Consider the following 21182-nt stretch of genomic DNA (forward strand, 5'->3'; position numbering starts at 1 on the left):
ACAGCAGAGATTTATTGATCTAATGGACTGAAGGCTTGGCAATCACGTCCTCGGGCTGTCACGGCAACTGAAAGCCACTGTCCGGCTTCAGTGAAAGGAACTGTTCATCTTGGAAAATGCCCAGGAGCTGTAGGACTTTATATTAAAAGGGAGTTAAAGAAAGGACCTGCATTTCTATAGCGCCTTTCACGACCTCAGTATGTCCCAAAGCGCTTCGCAGCCAATGAAGTACTTTTGAAGTGTCGTCATGTTTGTAAGGTAGGGAAACGTGGCAGCCAGTGTGCGCACAGCAAGATCCCACAAACAAGAGTAGGATGAACAACTAGTTAATCTGCTTTGGTCGAAGTAAGAATTTGACCAGGACGCTAGGAGAATTGTGCGCATGATACGGTGCCCACCAGTCGGGGAAGGCCTTGAATGTACTGGCGGGCACCGTGTGACCCTTCCCCCCCTCTCCAGGGCCACCTGGGTGCACGTAAGGCCGCGGCAAAGAGGCAGGCAAGTGGGAGCGACCATCCCCCTGCACCCCCAGCCCATCCTAAGCGCCCTGGACTTGTGAGTTGCAATTTTGACCAGACCCACAAGGAGGCCTCCCAACCTGCTCACCCCTTTGCGTGCGACCGGGTGAGCCAAGATCAGGAGCGTCGGACTGAGGTTGAACCGAAAAATCGAGGAGCGTCCCCTTTAAATAATGGAAGGGAGGCTCCAACCTCTCACACCGTACATCACTGAATAACATCTCCAACCAGGCCACAGTATGGACACACGGACAATATTGGGAGCTCACTGGAGGGGTCGAGAAATAGTGTGCAGGCAGCTCTTAAAGGGATACTCACCCTTGGGTAAATTTAAAGGGATGAGGCCACTTAGTGGCCACACATCAGGATTAAAAACGTTGGCTGCAATTACAAATGCTGCCAACATTTTTCTCAAGAAGTTCGTCACCATCCAGGACAGAGCGGTCATTTGATCAGTGCCCCTATTACTGGACTCAATATTCACCTCCTCCACCCACGCACTGTGGCTGCAATATGATCTGCGTGATGCACTGCAGCAACTCAGCAAAGTTACTGCGACAGCACCTCCTTCTCACCGAATAGGACCAGAGCAGCAATGTCATAAGAACATCAAGCTCCCCTCCAAGTCACACACAATCCTGACCTGGACATACATCACCATCATCCTTCCTTATCACTGGGCCATCACAAATCCTGACCGCCAATACAGAGCCCCGCCAGGCGGGGGGGTCAATACAGAGCCTCGCCAAACAGGGGTGGGGGGAGCCAATACGGAGCACCGCCAGACGGGAGCACTGGCTCAGAGCCCCAGCCGAGAAGATGAGTCGGCCAAAGACAGGCTTGTTACACACATCACTCAAGCAACTCTCCAACCAGAGTCTGCAACAGGCTTCCTACTGAGGAGAAGAGCTCCAACTATCAGTATTTATGTGGGGAAATTGAAGGTGCAACCTTCCCAGAGTAATGCGCCCTTTGCAATATTTTTATTTATTCACAGGTAGACTTCAGCACCTGGTGTCCTGGACCACCTGAAGCCACTTTGTGGTGAGATCCTGCTTGGACTTTCGCCATCCTCAGCCAAAACCTCTGCCATCAAACTATGAAATAGATTTCTCATTAAACTGGTCTCCGGGCGAGACACATTTTACAGCACGGGTTCAAAGCCGAGCCACAGTTCAAGGAATTGTGTGTCCCAGCAAAGGATGACTTTTAATGGGGAACAATTCCACGATTAAGTCAGTAAACTAGTAGGACAGAGGCAAATCTCAGCCTTATTAGAGAAATGAGGTCCTGGGGTTAAGGGTGTTGCCTCCTAATGAGATGTTGACAAGTTAATTGGACCTCAGTGACTTCCTTGCATTATATATGCATATAAAATATTAATAATCATGAGCAGACTCACAATGGATATCTAGGCCGAACAAGGTTATCATTTCCTTGACTTACAGTACTGGGACCCTACGCCCTAACCATGAGGCCTTTTCATTGCTGAAAGTGAAGAAAAGGTATTTTCTAGTGGCATCATCTGGAGCAGCACTCCTGCTCTTCTGGCCACACTACAGAAAGTTTCTGACTCACCCAGCGGGTATTACTGAGTGGGGCTCATGCATCATGTGCCCCAGCTTAGCAGGCCATTAAAGTACTGCTACAGATGTCGTAGAATTACATGCACTGCACAGAAACAAGCCATTCGGTCCAACTAGTCTATGCCGGTGTTTATGCTCCACACGAGCCTCCTCCCTCCCTACTTCATCGAACCCCATCAGCATATCCTTCTATTCCTTTCTCCCTCATGTGTTTATCTAGCTTCCCCTTAAATGTATCTATGCTATTCGCCTCAACTACTCCTTGTGGTAGCGAGTTCCACATTCTCACCACTCTCTGGGTAAAGAAGTTTCTCCTGAATTCCCTATTAGATTTATTAGTGACTATCTTATATTTATGGCCCCTAATTTTGGACTCCCCCACAAGTGGAAACATCTTCTCAACGTCCACCCTATCAAACGCCTTCATAATTTTAAAGACCTCGATCAGGTCACCCCTCAGTCTTCTCTTTTCGAGAGTAAAGAGCCCCAGCCTGTTCAACCTTTCCTGATAGTAATAACCTCACAGTTCCGCTATCACCCTTGTAAATCTTTTTTTCACCTTCTCCAGTGCCTCTGTATCCCTTTCATAATATGGAGAGTAGAACTGAGCACAGTACTCAAAGTATGGTCGAGGACCCCGATGAGCATATGTTAATGAGGCTCCCACCCGAGTCAGGCAGCAACCACGGCCGCCTAAAAAAAGGATCCAGTTAAGATGGCGGCGGGCAGGAATGGGACAGTAAATCTTCACACAGCTGCTTTAACTGTTCGTCCAATCTGTTCACGTCATGGTTAAAATTCCTCCTTTAGTGTTTTGGCCTACAGAATGGCCACTGCATGAGGTACCAAAGGCCTACTGGAACTATAGCCCTGCAAGAGTCTGCACCTCCTGCACAAGAGGAAGGGAGGAAGTATTTAATTAGGAATCAAAAGGAGTCAGAGTCTGCACCACTGTGTGAGATTGGCCAGGTCGTTAAATGATTATGGGTTCTCATGTCAGCCTGACCGAATCAACTGTGCAGGAAACCGGGTCTCTGTAACACAAAGCCGTAATATGATTGGCTTTCCCATCTTGTTTTGGAGTTGGAGAGAGAAAGGAGTTAAACAGACAGAGCAGCCAAGCTCCTTGTTAAAACAGCACTCACAATCTGTTCAAACAATAAGCTAAGGGAACGGGTTTCCTCCCATGTACTTCACGTTGATATAGCAACAGCTCCATTGTACAATCTGTCAACACCTTCAACACAACTACCTTCCCAGTCGCTTTCCCTCCATCCCACTGCCAGACTGTTACCGAGCAACTGTCACTGTATTTAAACTAAGCTGGTAAAAAAAGCTCAGCTACAGAATTAGTACCACAGGGATTGGGGATAATGAATGTACAGAGTCAGTACTAACAGGGATTGGGGATAGTGAATGTACAGAGTCAGTACTAACAGGGATTGGGGATAATGAATGTACAGAGTCAGTACTAACAGGGATTGGGGATAATGAATGTACAGAGTCAGTACTAACAGGATTGGGGATAATGAATGTACAGAGTCAGTACTAACAGGGATTGGGGATAATGAATGTACAGAGTCAGTACTAACAGGGATTGGGGATAATGAATGTACAGAGTCAGTACTAACAGGGATTGGGGATAATGAATGTACAGAGTCAGTACTAACAGGGATTGGGGATAATGAATGTACAGAGTCAGTACTAACAGGGATTGGGGATAATGAATGTACAGAGTCAGTACTAACAGGGATTGGGGATAATGAATGTAGAGAGTCAGTACTAACAGGGATTGGAGATAGTGAATGTACAGAGTCAGTACTAACAGGGATTGGAGATAGTGAATGTACAGAGTCAGTACTAACAGGGATTGGAGATAGTGAATGTACAGAGTCAGTACCAACAGGGATTGGGGAGTTCACCGGAGCGGCGGGAAACAGTGAGAGCGGAGCGGGGATAAAAACAGCGCAAAGCGAGAGCGGGAGTTCACCGGAGCGGGGATAAAAACAGCGCACAGCGAGAGCGGGAGTTCACCGGAGCGGGGATAAAAACAGCGCACAGCGGGAGCGGGAGTTCACCGGAGCGGGGATAAAAACAGCGCACAGCGGGAGCGGGAGTTCACCGGAGCGGGGATAAAAACAGCGCACAGCGAGAGCGGGAGTTCACCAGAGCGGGGATAAAAACAGCGCACAGCGAGAGCGGGAGTTCACCAGAGCGGGGATAAAAACAGCGCACAGCGAGAGCGGGAGTTCACCAGAGCGGGGATAAAAACAGCGCACAGCGAGAGCGGGAGTTCACCAGAGCGGGGATAAAAACAGCGCACAGCGAGAGCGGGAGTGGAACGACCGCGTTCCGATAAAAATCAAAGCGTGACGTCACAGGTGAAGCGGGTTGGTGATTGGTGAGACCGGAGCTGATTGGTGAGTCGGTTCAGGTGAGTATTTCTACCATTTTACTGTAAGTAAAGTAATAAGAAAGGGAAGGTCTGCAGGTTTTATAGCAGGTCGTGGTTTTTTTTAAAGTGAATCTAGGTCCCTAGTATAGTTAACATTTTCTAATTTCAACGTAATTTAAAAGGGGTAACTAAGCTAAGGCAAGTCATGGCAGCAGACCTCGCACCCGTGATATGCCCCTCCTGCAAGATGTGGGAAGTCATGGACACTACCAGTGTCCCTGCCGACCATGTGTGCGGGAAGTGTGTCCAGCTGCAGCTACTGACCGATCGTATCTCGGAGCTAGAGCTGCGGGTGGATTCACTGTGGAGCATCCGCGATGCAGAGAAACTCGTGGATAGCACGTTTAGCGAGTTGGTCACACCGCAGGTAAAGGGAGTACAGGCAGGAAGTGAATGGGTGACCACCAGGCAGAGTAAGAGGTGCAGGCAGGTAGTGCAGGGGTCCCCTGTGGCTATCCCCCTCTCAAACAGGTATACCGTTTTGGAAGCTGTTGGGGGAGATGGCTCACCAGGGGAAGGTGACAGCGGCCAGGTTCATGGCACCGTGGCTGGCTCTGCTGCACAGGAGGGCAGGAAAAAGAGTGGCAGAGCTATAGTGATAGGGGACTCGATTGTAAGGGGAATAGACAGGCGTTTCTGCGGACGCAACCGAGACACTAGGATGGTATGTTGCCTCCCTGGTGCAAGGGTCAGGGATGTCTCGGAGCGGCTGCAGGACATTCTGGAGGGGGAGGGTGAACAGCCAGTTGTCGTGGTGCATATAGGTGCCAACGATATAGGTAAAAAACAGGATGAGGTCCTACAAGCTGAATTTAGGGAGTTAGGAGTTAAACTAAAAAGTAGGACCTCAAAGGTAGTAATTTCAGGATTGCTACCAGTGCCACGGGTTAGTCAGAGTAGGAATGACAGGATAGCTAGGATGAATACGTGGCTTGAGAGACGGTGCAAGAGGGAGGGATTCAAATTCCTGGGCCATTGGAACCGGTTCTGGGGGAGGTGGGACCAGTACAAATTGGACGGTCTGCATCTGGGCAGGACTGGAACCAATGTCCTAGGGGGAGTGTTTGCTAGTGCTGTTGGGGAGGGTTTAAACTAATGTGGCAGGGGGATGGGAACCGATGCAGGAAGTCAGTGGGAAGTAAAGTGGTGACAGAAACAAAAGGCAGTAAGGGAGAGTGTACAAAACATGACCGGACAGATGGTCTGAGAAAGCAGGACAAAGACCAAGGGAAGTCTAGATTAAACTGCATTTATTTCAATGCAAGAAGTCTGATGGGCAAGGCAGATGAACTCAGGGCATGGATGGGTACATGGGACTGGGATGTTATAGTTATTACTGAAACATGGCTAAGGGAGGGGCAGGACTGGCAGCTCAATGTTCCAGGGTACAGATGCTATAGGAAAGATAGAGCAGGAGGTAAGAGAGGAGGGGGAGTTGCGTTCTTGATTAGGGAGAACATCACGGCAGTAGTGAGAGGGGATATATCCGAGGGTTCGCCCACTGAGTCTATATGGGTAGAACTGAAAAATAAGAAGGGAGAGATCACTTTGATAGGATTGTACTACAGACTCCCAAATAGTCAACGGGAAATTGAGGAGCAAATATGTAAGGAGATTACAGACAGCTGCAAGAAAAATAGGGTGGTAATAGTAGGGGACTTTAACTTTCCCAACATTGACTGGGACAGCCATAGCATTAGGGGCTTGGAGGGAGAGAAATTTGTTGAGTGTATTCAGGAGGAATTTCTCATTCAGTATGTGGATGGCCCGACTAGAGAGGGGGCAAAACTTGACCTCCTCTTGGGAAATAAGGAAGGGCAGGTGACAGAAGTGTTAGTGAGGGATCACTTTGGGACCAGTGATCATAATTCCATTAGTTTTAAGATAGCTATGGAGAATGATAGGTCTGGCCCAAAAGTTAAAATTCTAAATTGGGGAAAGGCCAATTTTGATGGTATTAGACAGGAACTTTCAGAAGTTGATTGGGAGAGTCTGTTGGCAGGCAAAGGGACATCTGGTAAGTGGGAGGCTTTCAAAAGTGTGCTAACCAGGGTTCAGGGTAAGCACATTCCTTATAAAGTGAAGGGCAAGGCTGGTAGAAGTAGGGAACCTTGGATGACTCGGGAGATTGAGGCCCGAGTCAGAAAGAAGAAGGAGGCATATGACATGCATAGGCAGCTGGGATCAAGTGGATCCCTTGAAGAGTATAGAGATTGCCGGAGTAGAGTTAAGAGAGAAATCAGGAGGGCAAAAAGGGGACATGAGATTGCTTTAGCAGATAAGGCAAAGGAGAATCCAAAGAGCTTCTACAAATATATAAAGGGCAAAAGAGTAACTAGGGAGAGAGTAGGGCCTCTGAAGGATCAACAAGGTCATCTATGTGCGGAACCACAAGAGATGGGTGAGATCCTGAATGAATATTTCACATCGGTATTTACGGTTGAGAAAGGCATGGATGTTCGGGAACTTGGGGAAATAAATAGTGATGTCTTGAGGAGTGTACATATTACAGAGAGGGAGGTGCTGGACGTCTTAACGCGCATCAAGGTAGATAAATCTCCGGGACCTGATGAAATGTATCCCAGGACGTTATGGGAGGTTAGGGAGGAAATTGCGGGTCCCCCAGCAGAGATATTTGAATCATCGACAGCTACAGGTGAGGTGCCTGAAGATTGGAGGGTAGCAAATGTTGTGCCTTTGTTTAAGAAGGGCAGCAGGGAAAAGCCTGGGAACTACAGACCGGTGAGCCTGACATCTGTAATGGGTAAGTTGTTAGAGGGTATTCTGAGAGACAGGATCTACGGGCATTTGGAGAGGCAGGGACTGATTAGGAACAGTCAGCATGGTTTTGTGAGAGGAAAATCATGTCTCACGTATTTGATTGAATTTTTTGAAGGGGTAACCAAGAAGATAGATGAGGGCTGTGCAGTAGACGTGGTCTACATGGACTTTAGCAAAGCCTTTGACAAGGTACCGCATGGTAGGTTGTTACATAAGGTTAAATCTCACGGGATCCAAGGTGAGGTAGCCAATTGGATACAAAATTGGATTGACGACAGAAGACAGAGGGTGGTTGTCGAGGGTTGTTTTTCAAACTGGAGGCCTGTGACCAGCGGTGTGCCTCAGGGATCGGTGCTGGGTCCGCTGTTATTTGTTATTTATATTAATGATTTGGATGAGAATTTAGGAGGCATGGTTAGTAAGTTTGCAGATGACACCAAGATTGGTGGCATTGTGGACAGTGAAGAAGGTTATCTAGGATTGCAACGGGATCTTGATCAATTGGGCCAGTGGGCCGATGAATGGCAGATGGAGTTTAATTTAGATAAATGTGAGGTGATGCATTTTGGTAGATTGAATTGAGCCAGGACCTACTCCGTTAATGGTAGGGCGTTCGGGAGAGTTATAGAACAAAGAGATCTAGGAGTACAGGTTCATAGCTCCTTGAAAGTGGAGTCACAGGTGGATAGGGTGGTGAAGAAGGCATTCGGCATGCTTGGTTTCATTGGTCAGAACACTGAATACAGGAGTTGGGATGTCTTGTTGAAGTTGTACAAGACATCAGTAAGGCCACACTTGGAATACTGTGTACAGTTCTGGTCACCCTATTATAGAAAGGATATTATTAAACTGGAAAGAGTGCAGAAAAGATTTACTAGGATGCTACCGGGACTTGATGGTTTGACTTATAGGGAGAGGTTAGATAGACTGAGACTTTTTTCCCTGGAGAGTAGGAGGTTAAGGGGTGATCTTATAGAAGTCTATAAAATAATGAGGGGCATAGATAAGGTAGATAGTCAAAATCTTTTCCCAAAGGTAGGGGAGTCTATAACGAGGGGACATAGATTTAAGGTGAGAGGGGAGAGATACAAAAGGGTCCAGAGGGGCAATTTTTTCACTCAAAGGGTGGCGAGTATCTGGAACGAGCTGCCAGAGGCAGTAGTGGAGGCGGGTACAATTTTGTCTTTTAAAAAGCATTTGGACAGTTACATGGGTAAGATGGGTATACAGGGATAATGGCCAAGTGCAGGCAATTGGGACCAGCTTCGTGGTATAAACTGGGCGACATGGACATGTTGGGCCGAAGGGCCTGTTTCCATGTTATAAACTTCTATGATTCTATGATTCTAATGAATGTACAGAGTCAGTACTAACAGGGATTGGGGATAATGAATGTACAGAGTCAGTACTAACAGGGATTGGGGATAATGAATGTACAGAGTCAGTACTAACAGGGATTGGGGATAATGAATGTACAGAGTCAGTACTAACAGGGATTGGGGATAATGAATGTACAGAGTCAGTACTAACAGGGATTGGGGATAATGAATGTACAGAGTCAGTACTAACAGGGATTGGGGATAATGAATGTACAGAGTCAGTACTAACAGGGATTGGGGATAATGAATGTACAGAGTCAGTACTAACAGGGATTGGGGATAATGAATGTACAGAGTCAGTACTAACAGGATTGGGGATAATGAATGTACAGAGTCAGTACTAACAGGGATTGGGGATAATGAATGTACAGAGTCAGTACTAACAGGGATTGGGGATAATGAATGTACAGAGTCAGTACTAACAGGGATTGGGGATAATGAATGTACAGAGTCAGTACTAACAGGGATTGGGGATAATGAATGTACAGAGTCAGTACTAACAGGGATTGGGGATAATGAATGTACAGAGTCAGTACTAACAGGATTGGGGATAATGAATGTACAGAGTCAGTACTAACAGGGATTGGGGATAATGAATGTACAGAGTCAGTACTAACAGGATTGGGGATAATGAATGTACAGAGTCAGTACTAACAGGGATTGGGGATAATGAATGTACAGAGTCAGTACTAACAGGATTGAGGATAATGAATGTACAGAGTCAGTACTAACAGGGATTGGGGATAATGAATGTACAGAGTCAGTACTAACAGGGATTGGGGATAATGAATGTACAGAGTCAGTACTAACAGGAATGGGGACCATGAAATGTACTGAGTTAATAGTTGGAGCTACCAACTTTGAATAAATGCCAGGGGTGGGATTTGCTGTCCTGAGTTGTCGATCTGAGGTACCAATGACATCAGAAACATAAACATGTTTAAAGGCTGCACATTGCATCTTCCACAGGGGGGCAGATATAGGAACATGGGAACAGGAGTCGGGTTTCCGATTGCTATCCAGCATGGATGTTAGCTGAGGAAAGGATTGGGTGTGTCGGCAATGCCCCTGTGACAGAGTAACTTGCTGCCACTCACTGTCTAGCCTCACACATGAAGAACAAATAGAGAATGACCATCACCCATGGAACCATACCCCAGTGAGAGTTGGCACCTTCAGGAGGGAGAGACAAAGAATTGCAACAACAAAAAATACAACACACTGGAGAGGCCAACCCCTGAAGCTGAATTTCATTCATAAAAAATTCACTCACTACACAGCCAGCAACACTCACTTTCAAAATAATATGGGACAGCAGATACGGAGGAGGGAGGTTGAGGCCATGATGTAATCAAGGAATTCTGCAGGCATCTTCATTCCCGTTTTTCCACCCTGTCTCCTTTGAAGTCTCAGCTGTGGCTCAGTGGGAAGCAATCTCACCTTAGTCAGAAGGTCGTAGGTGCTGATCCCACTTCAGAGACTTGAGTATATAATTCAGGCTGACACTCCAGTGCAGTACTGAAGGAGTGTTGCACTGTCGGAGGCGCCGTCTTTCAGATGAGACTTTAAACCAAGGACCCATTTGCCCTCTCAGATAGCATAAAAGATCCCACGGCATTATTCGAAGAGCAGGGGAGTTCTCCCCGGTGTCTTGGCCAATATTTATCGCTCAACCAACATCACTAAAGCAGATGGTCATTATCACATTGATGTCCTCATCGAGGGACCTTGCTGTGAGCAAATTGGTTGCTGCGTTTCCTACATTGCAAGAGTGACTACACTTCAAAAGTACTTCATTGGCTGTACAGCGCTTTGGGACGTCCTGAGGTGGTGAAAGGTTCTATATAAATGCATGTTCTTTCTTTCTTTCTGAAGATCATGGGGTAGAATTTCAATTTGCTGCCTGGGTGTTAAACTGAGGTTGCAGATCACTCCTCCCTCCCCCACTCCCACCCGTTACAGAAACTGCCCCCATTTTGCGGTTGAAAATTTGCCCTGTCGACTCTTGCGGGATAGGTTTCCAGATGTATAAGTGCCATCTAGTACCAAGTGACCATTCTTTATGGGCGAGCACAGCCAGCGAGTATCAGTAGGCTATTTGACCGAGGAGAGCATCAAAGCTGAGCTCCATTCGGGTCTCACCTGATGCCCACACAGTGCACTTTCCAGCAGGGGTCACCAGACAGCAATCAGGAGCAGAAACCCTGGCAGGCTTGAACCCTCTCAAGCCTACAGGCCAATTGCAGCGCTCCTGACTGCTGTCCCCCAAAGGAGATCAGATAACAGCCCAGACCCAAGGAGAACTCAAGATCAAGGGATTCGAACAGTCCCGCAAGTCACCAACACTGAGCCAGAGCAGCTTAAAAACATCTCTCAAACTCAGATTGCATGACAGCCTCAACTCCCTCCTCAGGATCTCTAATACTACACAATGGTTGCCGTAATGAGAGAGTCTGTTTGTGGATGTGAGCTTAAGAAACATATAATTCATTTCCACTTGTCACAAAAGGTTCACCAGATTCATTAAAGGTACAGCTGTAAAACTCTGGCTGCAGCTTTTGTCTCATGTCTGTACTCCTGAGTCCCAGGACAGATCTGTTGTAAGAGCTGGCTTAGGTTCACACTAGAAAAGATCAACCTCAGCACATACAATCTGCCGTGTTTCCATTACAGAGTGCAATGTGTGGGAAATGAATCGGTCCCAGAGCACGTGTACCAGCAGCATGTATTGTCCTTTACAGCATGAGAACACAGTACCCGATTATACCAGGCACTTACTGTACTTCAGTGAGAACACAGTACCCGATTACACCAGGCACTTACTGTACTTCACAGCGTGAGAACACAGCGCCCGATTATACCAGGCACTTGCTGTACTTTACATTACAACAGTGACTACACTTCAGAAAACACAATCAGCTGTAAATCGCTTTGGGACGTCCTGAGTTCATGAAAAGCACTATACAAATGCGAGTCTTTCTTTTACAGTGTGAGAACACAGTATCCAATTATACTGGGCACTTACTGTACTTTACAGTGCGAGAACAAACCCATGTTTGGAAGGTCAGAACCTGCAAAATCTAAATTTTTTCTCTAGTTGTTTTCTTAAAGTTGGAATCCTAGTGACATTACTTGGAAACAACATATTTCTAGTGACAATCCCATTGCCCTGTGTAATTCTAGTGACCGTGTTCAGATACTGTGTAATTCTAGTGACCGTGTTCAGATACTGTGTAATTCTAGTGACCGTGTTCAGATACTGTGTAATTCTAGTGACCGTGTTCAGATACTGTGTAATTCTAGTGACCGTGTTCAGATACTGTGTAATTCTAGTGACCGTGTTCAGATACTGTGTAATTCTAGTGACCGTGCTCAGATACTGTGTAATTCTAGTGACCGTGCTCAGATACTGTGTAATTCTAGTGACCGTGCTCAGATACTGTGTAATTCTAGTGACCGTGTTCAGATACTGTGTAATTCTAGTGACCGTGTTCAGATACTGTGTAATTCTAGTGACCGTGTTCAGATACTGTGTAATTCTAGTGACCGTGTTCAGATACTGTGTAATTCTAGTGACCGTGTTCAGATACTGTGTAATTCTAGTGACCGTGTTCAGATACTGTGTAATTCTAGTGACCGTGTTCAGATACTGTGTAATTCTAGTGACCGTGTTCAGATACTAAGTATTTCTAGTGACAATACTCATAACATAATTCCAGTGGCAATATTCCAATACTACATAATTCTAGTGAAACTACTCAGTTACTATTCTGGTGACAATATTTGGACACTACTTAATTCTGGTGACAATAGTGAAATGCTTTGTAATTCTAGTGACAATACTTGGCTACTATGTAAATGTTTCAATGAATCAAGGAATTGCACTTTGTAAATGTAAATTTCTCAGTAACAAGCTCCCAAATGTGTCTCATGATTAAGCTCCAAAACAGTCCCAGATATGATCATTAAATTTAACATCCTTTTTCTTACTTCTATCATTATAAAAATTGAAGTCATTTTTCTAATTGTTGGATTTACTGGTCACCTCACTGGAGCACCTGAGCCTGACAGCGTAAGAGGCCAGTAGAAATGTAAATCGGTGACATGGTGCTGGCTGGGAGGTGTTACTGAGCCCAACAGCGTGAGGACGCTGGATTAGGAACAAAGGAACAGGAGTGAGCCATTCAGTCCCTTGAACCAGTTCCATCATTTAATCGGATCATGGCTGATCCGTACCTCAACTCCATTTTGCTCCATATCCCTTGATACTCACAAAAATCCAGCGAGGTCAATCTTAAAAATTTTGTGACCCAGCAGCCACAGCCTTTTCATAGAATCATAGAAAAGTTACAGCATGGAAGGAGGCCATTCGACCCATCGAGTCCACACCGGCTCTATGCAATAGCAATCCTGCTAGTCCCACTCCCCTGTCCTTTCCCAGCAGCCTGCAATTTTTTTCTTTTCAAGTACTTATCCAGTTCCCTTTTGAAGACCATGATTGAATCTGCCTCCACCACCCCCTCGGGCAGTGCATTCCAGATCATAACCACTCGCTGTATAAAAAAGTTTTTCCTCATGTCACCTTTGCTTCTTTTGCCAATCACCTTAAATCTGTGTCCGCTGGTTCTTGACCCTTCCGCCAATGGGAACAGTTTCTCTCTATCTACTCTGTCTAGACCCTTCGTGATTTTGAATACATCTATCAAATCTCCTCTCAACCTTCTCTGATCCAAGGAGAACAACCCCAGCTTCTCCAGTCTATCCACGTAACTAAAGTCCCTCATCCCTGGAATCATTCCAGTAAATCTCTTCTGCACCCTCTCTAAGGCCTTCACATCTTTCCTCAAGTGCGGGGGAAGAGTTTTTCAGATTTCCACTATGCTTTGTGTGAGACGTGTGTGGATTGCTGTCAATAGTATAATGCAAGGTGCTCACTGAGGGGAGTGACTGAGCTCAACAACTGAGGGATCTGGGTTAACATCATTAGGAACACAGTCAGCAGTGATAGCGGTCCAGGCTTTCTAACCCCCTTCCACCCTCTGCCACCGACTTTTCAGCAGATCTGAGCCAGGCGGGAGAGAAAGTAATGCGTTCGCGGCCAGCATCCCTCCCGAGTTTCCCGCTATTTGCTTTCTTCAAACGCTGGACGCAGGTGCTGCCTTTCAGGCCCCAGCTACTTGCATTCAAAGGTTAGCAGAAGGGATCGTGGGGCAAAACCAAGAGGCCTGTGCAAGTGCTCTCACAACACACAGGCCTCATCAGTGAGAAAATAATATTTTTTTTCTTGACGGGCAGCAGGCCTCCCCGAGTCCTATTACAGTGGAGGCCGGTGAGCCTGCCCAGTACATGCAGTGATCCCAGGGCTGGAAGTATAGCTGGGGTCAGCGGGACAACTCTGGCACGGTCAGAAATCCTGCTCGGCCCTGCCCCAAGCTGCGCCCCAATAAAGATGGGAAGGAATGCCCAGACCAGTTTGCCAGCCATGTTACTCTTGTATTTTAGCAATTGTGAATTGGCTAATTCAGCACCATCACACTCAGTGACTCCTCCCAACCAGTTCCACTGGCATCACCAGAACCCACTTTTTAAAAATGTAAGAACATAAGAAATAGGAGCAGGAGTAGGCCACATGGCCCCTCGAGCCTGCTCCGCCATTCAATAAGATCATGGCTGATCTTCGACCTCAACTCCACTTTCCCACCCTATCCCCATATCCCTTGATTCCCTTAGTGTCCAAAAATCTATCGATCTCATTCTTGAATAGACTCAATGACTGAGCATCCACAGCCCTCTGGGGTAGAGAATTCCAAATATTCACAACCCTCAGTGAAGAAATTTTTCCTCATCTCAGTCCTAAATGTCCGACCCCTTATCCTGAGACTGTGACCACTATTTCTAGACTCTCCAGCCAGGGAAAACAGCCTCTCAGAATCTACCCTGTCAAGCCTGCCACGGATTTTATACATTTCAATGAGATCACCTCTCATTCTTCTAAACTCCAGAGAATATAGGCCCATTCTACTCAATCTCTCCTCATAGGACAATCCTCTCATCCCAGGAATCAATCTAGTGAACCTTCATTCCACTCCCTCTAAAGGCAAGTACATCCTTCCATAAGAACATAAGAAATAGGAGCAGGAGTAGGCCAATCGGCCCCTCGAGCCTGCTCCGCCATTCAATAAGATCATGGCTGATCTGATCCTAACCTCAAATTTAAATTCATGTCCAATTTCCTGCCCGCTCCCCATAACCCCTAATTCCCTTTACTTCCAGGGAACTGTCTATTTCTGTTTTAAATTTATTTAATGATGTAGCTTCCACAGCTTCCTGGGGCAGCAAATTCCACAGACCTACTACCCTCTGAGTGAAGAAGTTTCTCCTCATCTCAGTTTTGAAAGAGCAGCCCCTTATTCTAAGATTATGCCTCCTAGATCCAGTTTCACCCATCCTTGGGAACATCCTTACCGCATCCACCCGATCAAGCCCCTTCACAATCTTATATGTTTCAATAAGATCACCTCTCATTCTTCTGAACTCCAATGAGTAGAGTCCCAATCTACTCAACCTCTCCTCATATGTCCGCCCCCTCATCCCCGGGATTAACCGAGTGAACCTTCTTTGTACTGCTTCGAGAGCAAGTATGTCTTTTCTTAAGTATGGAGACCAAAACTGTATGCAGTATTCCAGGTGCGGTCTCACCAATACCTTATATAACTGCAGCAATACCTCCCTGTTTTTATATTCTATCCCCCTAGCAATAAACGCCAACATTCCGTTGGCCTTCTTGATCACCTGCTGCACCTGCATACTAACTTTTTGATTTTCTTGCACTAGGACCCCCAGATCCCTTTGTACTGCAGTACTTTCCAGTTTCTCGCCATTAAGATAATAACTTGCTCTCTGATTTTTCCTGCCAAAGTGCATAACCTCACATTTTCCAATATTGTACTGCATCTACCAAATCTCCACCCACTCACCCAGCCTGTCTATATCCCCTTGTAGGTTTTTTATGTCCTCCTCACTCTCTACTTTCCCTCCCATCTTTGTATCATCTGCAAACTCCTTAGGTAAGGAGACCAAAACTGTACATGGTACTCCAGGTGTCGTCTCTCCAGAGCCCTATATAATTGCAGCACAACTCCCTTACTCTTATAATCCAACCCCCTTGCAATAAAGGCCAACATATCATTTGCCTTCCTAAATGTTTGCAGTACCTGCATGTTAACTTTCTGTGTTTCGTGTACAAGAACACCCAAATCGCTCTGAATACCAACATCTATTAGTCTGCCACGTTTTAAAAAAATATTCTGCTTTTCTAATCTTCCTACCAAAGTGGATAATTTCACATTTCCCCGTCTGCCACCTTCTTGCCCACTCACTTAACCTGTCTATATCCCTTTGCAGGCTCTTTGTGTCCTCCTCACAGCTTACTTTCCCACCTAGCTTTGCATCATCAGCAAACTTGGATAAATTACACTCAATCCCCTCATCCAAGTCATTGATGTATGCTGTAAACAGCTGAGGCCCAAGCACTGATCCTTGTTGCAACCTGCCATCCCGAAAATGGTTATGATTCTCTAAATGCCGTGTTACTATGTCCTTAATAATAGATTCTAGCATTTTTCCTACTACTGATGTCAGGCTAACTGGCCTATAGTTCCCTGTTTTCTCTCCCTCCTTTCTTGAATAGCGGGGTTACATTTGCTACCTTCCAATCCACGGGGACCGTTCTAGCATCTAGGGAATTCTGGAAGATCAAACCAATGCATCCACTATCTCTGAAGCCACCTCTTTTAAAACCCTAGGACATAGGCCATCAGGTCCTGGGGATCTGACTGCTTTTAGTCCCATTAATTTCTCCAGTACTTTTTCTTTACCAATCTTAATTACTTGAAGTTCCTCACTCTCATTAGACCCTTGGTTCCCCACTATTTCTGGTATGTTTTTTGTGCTTTCTACTATGAGGACTGATACAAAATATTTGTTTGAAGTCTCTGCCATTTCCTTGGAAATAAAAATTTCCTTATTCCCCATTATAATTTCTCCTGTCTCTGCCTCTAAGGGACCCACATTTACTTTCACTGATCTTTTCCTTTTTACATACTTGTAGAAGCTCTTACAATCTGTTTTTACAGTACATTAGCAAGAAATGTCATATTTAATTCTCTCCCTCTTTTGTCAATTTCTTGTTCCTCCTTTGCTGATTTCTAAAACCCTCCCAATCCTCAGGCTTACTACGCTTTTTGGCAACATTGTAAGTCTCTTCTTTTAATCTAACACTATCCTTAACTTCTCTAGTTAGCCATGGTTGGATCACTTTGCCCGTGGAGTTTTTATTCCTCAAGGGACTATATGTTCATTGAGAATTAGGAATTATTTCTTTAAATGTTTGCCATTGCTTATCTACTGTCATATCTTTTAATCTAATTTCCCAATTTAGCCAACTCGCCCCTCATACCTACGTAATTGGCTTCGTTTAAATCAGTCTAATTTCTAAGAAGAGCCCTGATGATGTTTATGTTTTAATTTAAAGGAGCATTTTCCGTCTAAAAAAAGACATTTATTCTACCAGTCCACTCGAGGGCAGAATGTTAATTTTTATTCCATGGACGGGTGAGGCGCAGGGGCTGGCGTGGGGGGAGGAGTGGATTCAAAGTAAAATTCTAATTCCTGAGTCACAAACGGGGGGATTTTAACCTCCCACGACGGATGGGAGGGGGTCAGGGATTAAATTGTAAAAAGTGTGAAACCTGACCCCCAACCCGTGGCGAACGCGCCAACTTCCGGTTTAACCGTGGCGGGTTTGGGGGCGTCCAAGTAATTATAACATGTTAAAGAGGCTCCGTTCGTCAGATTTTGGCAGCCATTCGAATTTAAAAGCTGCGGGCCGGGTTTCCCAGGGCTCGGGAAACCTGGCAGCTGAAGGGAGGCGAGAACTGCCGGATCCAGCAGGTAAGTGCTTTCTCCAGCACTGATTGTGGGCCAGGAAGAGCAGGAGTGCTTCCCTCCGGACCCTCAAACAAATCTTCTGCCGCGATCTGCCGACCTGTCCTGCGACCTCCATCTTTTGAGGAAGTAAGTAAAGTAGTAGACAGGGGGATGTCTATGGATGTAGCTTATATGGACTTCCAGAAGGCTTTTGATAAGGTTCCACATAAGAGACTGTTAGCTAAAATTAAAGCTCATGGAATTGAAGGCAAATTATTGACCTGGTTAGGGGATTGGTTAGGCGGTGGAAGAGAGTTGGGATAATGAGTATGTACTCGAATTGACTAGTGGTGTCCCACAAGGATCTGTGCTGGGGACTCAACTATTCACTATATTTATTAATGACTTAGATAACACAAGAGAGCCATATATCCAAGTTTGCCGATTACACAAAGATTGGTGGCATAGTAAGTAATGCAGTTGGGAGCATAAAATTACACAGAGAAATTGATAGATTAAGTGAGTGGGCAAAACCTTGGCAGATGGATTTCAACGCAGGTAAGTGTGAGGTCCTCCATTTTGGACCAAAAAAGGAGAGATCAGAGTATTTTTTAAATGGTGAAAAGCTAGGAACAGTGGAGGTCCAAAGAGATTTAGGGGTCTATGTACACAGATCACTAAAATGTAGTAGTCAGGTACAAAAAATAATCAAAAAGGCTAATGGAATGTTAGCCTTTAACTGGAGGGATAGAATATAAAGGGGAGGAAGTTATGATACAGCTATACAAAGCCCTGGAGCATTGTGTAGAGTTCTGGCCTTGGAAGGAGTTCAGCACAGATTCAGCAGAATGTTACCAGAGCTCCAAGGGTTAGATTAGGAGAAGAGATTACATAAACTAGGCTTGTATTCCTTGGAATAATGAAGATTAAGGGGTGATGTGATTGAGATTTCTAGGATTTTGAAAGGAACTGATAGGGTTGATGGAGAGAATCTTTTTTCACTGGTGGGGGAGTCTAGGACAAGGGGACATAAACTTAAAATCAGAGCCAGGCCATTCAGGAGAGAAGTTAGGAAACATTTCTTCATGCAAAGGGTGGTCGAATGTGGAACTCTCTCCCACAAAAAGCAGTAGTTGTTAGCTCAATTAATAATTTCAAATCAGAGATCGATAGATTTTTGCTAACCAAGGGTACCAAGGGATATGGAGCCAAGACGGGTAAATGGAGTTATAATACAGATAAGCCATGATTTCATTGAATGGCACAACAGGCTCGAGGGGCTGAATGGCCTACCCCTGTTGCTGTGTTCCTATTTCTCTCACCCCCGCGAACACTACCCCTCTCCCCGCCCCGAATCTCCATCCCTTCTCCCCTCCCCCGCTGCAATCTCCATCCCTCTCTTCCCCCCCCCCCGCCCCCACACTGCAATCTCCAACCCTCTCTTCCCCCCCCCCCATGCAATCTCTAACCCTCTCTTCCCACCCCCACTGCAATCTCTAACCCTCTCTTCCCCCTCCCCCAGTGCAATCTCTAGCCCTCTCTTCCCCCCACCCCAATCTCTAGCCCTCTCTTCCCCCCACCCCAATCTCTAGCCCTCTCTTCCCCCCACCCCTACTGCAATCTCTAGCCCTCTCTTCCCCCCACCCCCACTGCAATCTCTATCCCTCTCTTCCCCCCCACCCCCACTGCAATCTCTATCCCTCTCCCCCCACCCCCACCAACTACGATCTCTCTTCCTCCTCGCTGCCGTACTTTGAGCACCCCCCCCACACCCACTCCCGATCTTCTCGATTGCCGTGGACTCTCCGCAGCTGCGGCCTTCTACACCAGGCTTTCTCGCCCGCGGGCGGCCAGCCTCTCAATCTGGCCGGTTCGGAGTAAAAACATTCTAATGAGGTCCTGCCATTAAATTCAGCTGGACCTTCGCCCTCCTGGGATTTCTGGGATTCCCGGCAGCTGAAACGCGCCCCCATTCCCTCCCAGCAAATATCGGGGCCAAGGTTTCAGAATTGGAACCATACAGGCCAAAATACCTAATTCAGGAATCTGGAAGTGGAGAATCTAAAGACATTTGGCCTAAAGTGTTGATGTTTATTAATTATGTTACTCTGCTGGGGGAGGGCAGGGAAGAGCTGGTATTGGCACAGCATTAGTGGTAGGATGGGGGCACTCGACCTGCACCACAACCGATAACCAGGGCATCTGGGGGAGGCAATAAGCCAGGCACTTCTACACAGGAGAAGAAAGGAGAATGGGCAGTGTCCTAGGCCCAAACATCTTCAGCTGCTTCATCAATGACCTTCCCTCCATCATAAGGTCAGAAATGGGGATGTTCGCTGATGATTGCACAGTGTTCAGTTCCACTCACAACCCCTCAGATAATGAAGCAGTTCGAGCCGCGAGCCAACAAGACCTGGACAACATCCAGGCTTGGGCTCATAAGTGGCAAGTAACATTTGCGCCAGACAAGTGCCAGGCAATGACCATCTCCAACAAGAGAGAGTCTAACCACCTCCCCTTGACATTCAACGGCATTACCATCGCCGAATCCCCCACCATCAACATCCTGGGGGTCACCAATGACCAGAAACTTAACTGGACCAGCCATATAAATACTGTGGCTACAAGAGCAGGTCAGAGGCTGAGTATTCTGCAACGAGTGACTCACCTCCTGACTCCCCAAAGCCTTTCCACCATCTACAAGGCACAAGTCAGGAGTGTGATGGAATACTCTCCACTTGCCTGGATGAGTGCAGCTCCAACAACACTCAAGAAGCTCGACACCATCCAGGACAAAGCAGCCCGCTTGATTGGCACCCCATCCACCACCGGCGCACAGTGGCTGCAGTGTGCACCATCCACAGGATGCACTGCAACAACTCGCCAAGGCTTCTTCGACAGCACCTCCCAAATCCACGACCTCTACCACCTAGAAGGACAGGAGCAGCAGGTACATGGGAACAACAACACCTGCACGTTCCCCTCCAAGTCACACACCATCCCGACTTGGAAATATATCGCCGTTCCTTCATCGTCGCTGGGTCAAAATCCTGGAACTCCCTAACAGCACTGTGGGAGAACCTTCACCACACGGACTGCAGCGGTTCAAGAAGGCGGCTCACCACCACCTTCTCAAGGGCAATTAGGGATGGGCAATAAATGCTGGCCTCGCCAGCAACGCCCACATCCCATGAACGAATAAAAAAAAATGCCTGAGAGACATCGGCTGAGGTCGGGAAGCAGGGGCCTCACCTGCCCTTTTGAGCTGGAGAATGGTGCAAGGTGCAGGAAAATTAGAGGCATTAAGACGTGGCTGCGATGCAGTGTCGTGGGTAGGAAGCAGCTGGCACTTAGGCACTCACTGTGACATGCAAAAGAATTTCACATACATGCTTCTGCTCCCCTCCCAGCTTGAGGCAGAGGCCACTGGATCTTTGATAAATATTTGAAGTCGAGGAAGATAGAGGGTTATGGGGGGAGAACGGGGCAGCAGGATTAGTTTTTGGATTGCTCTCAGACCGAGCCGGCACAATAG

General features: G+C 46.6%; 1 protein-coding gene across 7 annotated transcripts in view; it reads right to left on the minus strand.

Moving 5' to 3' along the window:
* The window catches only part of LOC137333486 (protein MTSS 2-like), a 175412-nt gene that overhangs the window by 122961 nt on the left and 31269 nt on the right, over positions 1-21182 (minus strand). The gene's annotated exons all lie outside the window — the stretch shown is intronic.

This window comes from Heptranchias perlo, chromosome 16, assembly GCF_035084215.1.
Source record: "Heptranchias perlo isolate sHepPer1 chromosome 16, sHepPer1.hap1, whole genome shotgun sequence".
Lineage (NCBI taxonomy): Eukaryota > Metazoa > Chordata > Chondrichthyes > Hexanchiformes > Hexanchidae > Heptranchias > Heptranchias perlo.